Here is a 6,418-nt window from a genome sequence, read left to right on the forward strand (position 1 = left end):
CCTAAGTCAATTAGCAATTAAGAAACTGCCCCACAGACATATCCATAGGTCAGTACTATGGAGGCAGTCCCTCAGTGAGAGTCCCTCTTCCCAAGTGATTCTAGGTTGGTCAAGTTGACAGATGACGCTGACAATGGCACCCCACAAAGGAGGCAGGCTCGAACTATAGCATCATTTTTTGCTCATGGGAAGGAAGGAGGTAGGAGATGGCATTTGCATAGTTAGGATCAATTGCACACAAGACCATGGCTTGTTTTCCTGGCCACACAGGAGTTGATATGTAGGTGGGAAGACTAAGATGTGCAAAGGCACAGATGGCCTAGAACCACACAGGTGGAAAGAGCACACGTCTCCTGGTAACCAGCCCAGGACCCCCCCCCCCCTATACCACATCAAGTCTCTTCATACTGAGCAGTTCTCAAAGGCGGCCTCATCATGACCATGCCATTAAGAAGCCATGATGCAGAAGCCAGTTCTCTGTCAATCATTCTGAAAGTACCAAAAAGCAGAAGAGAACAGAGTCACACTTCTGGACAGAGCAAAGGTACAAATAGCCATGTCTAAACCCAGAGCTCTGGCCCTGGCCTGGCCCATCCTTCTCTCCCCCTTTCTATTCCCATACGGCTGAGTGCATGCATACAGCTGAGTATATGCAAATTCCAGGAGTCTGGGGCTGAAACTATGCTTTGGGTTTCTCTGGAGTCTTGGGTTTAGGTTGTAACTCATGAGTATGGCTCAGAAGTTAAGGTCAAGGGGATGGTGGCAAAGGTAGAGACAACCCCACCCTGGTCCAGCAGTCTATAATGATCTTCATTGGAGGCTTGGCTTCTCCTTGGCCTCTTCCAAAGATCCAGAGCGAGTCTGGCCCTACAGGCATTTCGCTGGACACTGGCACCACAGGTATTCTGCCACGAGCTGCCTTTTTGACTGCCTGTGTGACTCATGGGCTTCTGTGCCAGGGTACCCCAAGCACATCTGCAGAAAGTGTGTACCATGACGGCTGTGCTCTCAGGCCCCAAAGCATTTCCAGCCCAGTGGCAGATGCAAAGAGCAGTCGTGGTCTCCACAGTATTGCATCTGTGTGGTGAGCCTCCTAGGAATTGTGTCTGTGATATAAATGGTATAACGGTCAATTGCCATGCTCAGTTCGACTTGACTTAGAACCACCATAGAAACAAATATGTGTCTAAAGGTGTTTCCAGGAACACCAGACTGTGTAAATTGAGGTAGGAAGAACTACCCTAAATGTAGCCAGTATGGTCTTAGGAGCTGGGGTCCCAGACAATACAATTGAGCTGAGTAACAACAGTCATCATTCTCTGCTTCCTAACTATGGACACAATGTAACTATTCACTTTAGACCTCTAGAAGGAATTCACCACCACACTGAAACATACTCTGGAGCTCTGAGCCCAAATAAACTCTTTCTCTGGTAAGTTGCTTATGCCCTGTGAAATTAGCTCTGAAAGAAGGCAGGAATGGTAGCTGCGGTGGTGGTGGTGGCTGTGGTGGTTAACTGTGATGTTTTGAATAAACTTGGCCCATGGGAAATAGTACTATTAGGACAATTGGCCTTTTTGGAATAGGTGTGGCCTTGTTAGAGGGTGGTGGGTTTTGAGGTCCTATGCTTAGGCTCCACCCATTGTGCAAGAGACAGTCCTCCTAACTACCCAAGAGACAGTCTTCTCCTGGCTCCAGTTAGATCAAGATTCAGAACTCTCAGCTCCTCGAGCACCATGTTTGCCTGCACTGTGCCATGCTTCCTGCTGTGATGATAATGGGCTGAACCCCTGAAAGTGTAAGCCAGCCCCAGTTAAACATTGTCCTTTATAAGAGTTGCCATGGTCATGGTGTTTCTTTACAGCAATGGAAACACTAAGATAGAAGTCAACCCAAACCAAACCAAAACCAGGATGATCATCAGACACTCCAAGTGGCCTGTCCTATGTAATCTTCATCTCCATTCCTTTACTGTATCAACACACATGCATATTGCTTGGACAGAAGACACCAGATCATAGATGTGGGCAGGGACAGACATACTGTCCCCCTGGCCTGCTCCTCACATCTCCCCAGGCACTTCACTGACAAATAGAAATCCTCTCCTTACTCGCCCTGCCCTCAACTTTCACTCCAGCAGGACCTGGCTCTATCTTCCCGAGTTTGACCCTTTCCCAAGGGCCTAAGCTTGATGAGCACCGAGCACAGCACAGCTGGCTGGCTGCCCTGGTCCTGTCCATTCTGTGGACAGACTGCTATGCCAGGCTATACATGGATGAGAAAAACAGCAGTGGCCATAGCAATGTGGCCTGAAGAAAGTAGAATACAATAAACGGTTGCCTGTCTAATACTCTTGTTTTAATTTTGGGTAAACCCCGGCCCTCAAGTGCCCAAGCTCTACAGTGGCGCAGCTGCCCTGGAGCCCAGGCCTGCTAAGAAGTTTGACAGTGCGGTGGCCATACCTTAGGATAGGACAGTCTAGCTTGAGCTAGTGCTGCCACCTACCAGACACAATATGCTTGGCTCGTTTTTTTTTTTTTTTTTTTTTTTTTCACCTGTGAAGTGGGGTTGCCAAGAGGAGGGCCACTAAGGACAACTTGGTTCTTCCTCTGCCTGAGACCCAGGAGGCAAGCAGCACAAGGGATGTCTGTCTTCTCTAAGGTACACACCAAACATGGAAGCACTCAGTAATGGCGAGGCAGCTGCATAAGGGAAAGTTCCAGGGGAAAAAACCCAAATCTTTCCAATGTCAATTTTAACATCAATGGCAGAACCGTAAGAATGTGGGTTCCAATGCAAGTTCAAGGTCCCGGATGCCTTTTAAAACGCTGGTTTGGGTCAATCCTTCTGCTAGGGCGCTGTGGGAGTGCCACGAGACAATTGAGCATTGCACATTGCTGCCCTCCCCAAGCCCTGACCAGCCCAGTGGCCCTGCAGCAGGCCATATCGAATCCTCCTTGCTCCTGTCAGCACTAGGCGGCGGACAGCTCCCGCGCCCTGGCTGCTACCCAGCTAGATAACTCCTGTGGAGTTGGTTTTCACGGAGCCAAGGACCCCTCCCCACTTTGTAGGGCTGATCACGTGCCAGGGCCTGGGCACCACTTGGGGACTATGTTCCTTCCCGAGGACATCTCACTCCCGCCCCAGGGAAGTCCGGCTCTCGAGACAGGAGCCGCCCAGGACCAAGTCCAGCCACTAAATCTAGCTGCTGTTTTGTTCCCGTAGGCAGCGCTCCGCATTGGGGGTCCGCAATCTCCAGCTCCATGGTCCTGGGGTGTGGCCGCGCCTTACTTCTTGTTCCTGGCTTTGGAGGAAGCTGCAGTGGGCGGTCTGAGGGGTTGGAAGCTCCGCCCCATCCGGCGGGGCCCCTGGTTGCTCGCAGATCTCTTCTGCTGCCAACTAGGAGCTGTCTGTAGAAGCCTTCTTTCTAAATTATTTATACGTCTTTTTATATTTTCTGATCTCATAAGAATACATGATACATGATCGCTGGTGGTGGAATTAGAAAGCTCAGAACAGTGTCCCTGTATGCGTCTTCTTGTTAATACTTTGGTGTAACACACACACACACAATTTAAATGACTGTTTAGACTCTTGGGAACAGCGAGTTCTTCACACACACACACACACACACACACACACACACACACACACACACACACACACACACCTGGCCCCTCCCCTGCATACACCTCTTCCCAAGGCATTCCTTTCCTGTTTGCCTATAAACGCTCTCTTTGTGGTAGGTGATCATAAGGTAGCAAGGTAGGAAAGTGGACATTTAGGATGGATCGAGGGCTCTGACTGTCAATGCACTCATTCCTTCACCTGCTATAATGTATTAGCCTCACTGGGAGGGGTGGGGATGAGGAAGTGGAGCTGAGTCGGAAGCAGAAGGTCCCTGGGTAGAATTCCTGCAAGAGCAGCTGTGTCTTCAGCCCCTTCCTATGTCCATCTGCTTCCTGACTGTCATGAGCTAAACAACTTTCTACCATGATCTTCCCACCATGATGTCCCACTGCACCACAGTGAAAGCAGGAGATCCAGTCAGCCATGGCTGCCACCTTGGGAGCTGTGTGCCATAATAAATACTTCAACTAAGTTGAGACAGGTGTGGTGGTAAATGCCTCAGGTATACAGCAAGTTTGAGGCCAGCCTGGGCTACAGGAGACTCTGTCTTTAAATAAACAAGATCAAGCTGGAAATAAGTGATCTGAAGAGAAAACAAAACAAAACCTCCAGACAGTCTTTAAAGGAAGAAAGCAAAAACTGCACTTGGAAAGTAAATCATAGAGCTGGCGCCCATCAGAAACCGCTAGACAACTAAGGAAACAGGAAATGAGAGCAAAGGGCTGGGCAAGTGGCTCTGCTGGAAGAGGGCTTGCCCAACATGCACAAAGCCCAGGGTCCATCCTCCGTACTGAATAAACTGGGTATGCTAGAGTGAGCAGGCTTGCAATCCCAGCACTGGGGGAGTTTGGAGGAGGGTCGTAAGTTCAAGGTCAACCCAGGCCTCATGAAGTCCTTTAAAAGGGGAAATGGAAACATTAACTAGGGGGAAATAAACTCAAGGAAACTCCCAGATAGGAGAAAGGAGAAGGGGGAGGGGAAGGAGGAGGAGGAAGAAGAGGAAGAAGAAGAGGATGAAGAAGAGGAGGAGGAGGAAGAGGAGGAAGAGGAGGAGAAGAAACTAGCCTCTAAGGCTGGAGCTACATTTGTGGCACTAGAGAGAAATGAAGAACCAATGAGAAAATAAAAAAAGAAATGAACAAATGGATTTTCTGGAACTCAACATCACCTCAGAAATGAAACAGTCTCCGGATTCACTTTACAGAGGATAACAGGCAGTGGTCATGAACAGTATGAGAAGGCAGCACAAAAGCCCTAAGCTGAAGGAGAAGCCTTGGGGACTGGAAGGGGGGTTTCAGGAGGTAGTATTTGGCTTTGGAAGAGAGAGGCAGATAGAGACACTGAAGTAAATCATTCCAGAAATTCTACATCTGATGAAGACAAAGATCAAAGTGTTCAACATCCCCCACCCTGAACATGGGTAGACATGAATGTGCATTCTCCAGACTGCTGGAAATAAAGCCAAAGCAGCCAGAGAAACTTTGCTTAAGGCATTGGAGTCTTACAAATAAGCATGGTGTTGATATTGTGGAGACAGATCAATGGAGCTGGGGATGCACAAACAGACCCACACACATGTGGAGGATTGATTTTTTTTACAATGATGCTAAGAACATTTATAGAAGGCAGAAAGTGTCGTTCAACAAATGGTGTTGGGACAATTGGATAACCACATGAATAAATCAATTCTGAGTCAATCCTTGAACCATTTATTAAAGAAATTCTCCGTAATGAATGACAGACATATATGCAAAAGCTTAAAGCTGGGAAACTTACAGGAGGAAATGGAAAAAAAAGTGGTGTGGCCTTGGGTTAGGCAAAGATTTCTGAGATACAATAGCAAAAGCATAAGATATTGCTAAAAAATGAAGAGACAAGAGACTGGGATAAAAAATCCCATTGGTGTATGAATATGTAACGTAAATACATAAAAGTGAAAACATTTGTTGTTCAATAAGAAAACCAAGCAATTAGAAACTGGCTCATGGGTTGAATAAACCTAAAGATAAATGAGTAACAAAGAAGCGCCTGAAAACAGACTAGTTATTGATCATGCAAATTAAAAATTCAATGACATGGCACACACCTGTTGGCAAGTCAAAAATTAAACAGAGCTGGAGAGCTGGCACAGGCAGCGAAATGCTTGCTGTGTGGGTACAAGACCTGAGCCCACAACCCTAGCACTCACATAAAAAGCCAGGCGTGGTGGTGTGTCTGTGACTCCAGTTCTGAGAGGCAGACTCAGGACAATCATTGGGTCTTTCTGGATGTCTAAATGAATTGGTGAGATCCAGGTTCAGTGAGAGACCCTGCCCAAAAAGAGGATGGAAAGCCATAGAGGAAGGCATCCAACATCGAACTTACAGCCTACACACACACACACACACACACACTAAGTACACAGACACAAATGTATACACACATATATCACACATATATACAATCATGAGGACCTCAGTGTGGTTCCCAGCACCCACATAAAAACCAGGGTTCAGCACATCTGTAATTCAGCACTGATAGAAACGTGGATGTCTAGGTTCACTGCCTAGCTAGTCTAGTCTAGTCGGTGTGCCCCAGGTCGCAATAAGAGACCCTATCTCAAAAACCAAGTTAGATGGCCCCTACATACACACTAACATGTACACATGTCCATGCATGCATCCAAAAGAGAAAGAAGAATGAAGGAGGGAGCAGATGCTGGCAGGATCCACAGCCTGGAGATGCAATCTGTAAGATCTCTCTCTCTCTCTCTCTCTCTCTCTCTCTCTCTCTCTCTCTCTCTCTCTCT

Source organism: Mus caroli, chromosome 5 (genome assembly GCF_900094665.2).
Source record: "Mus caroli chromosome 5, CAROLI_EIJ_v1.1, whole genome shotgun sequence".
In the NCBI taxonomy this organism is placed as follows: Eukaryota; Metazoa; Chordata; class Mammalia; order Rodentia; family Muridae; genus Mus; species Mus caroli.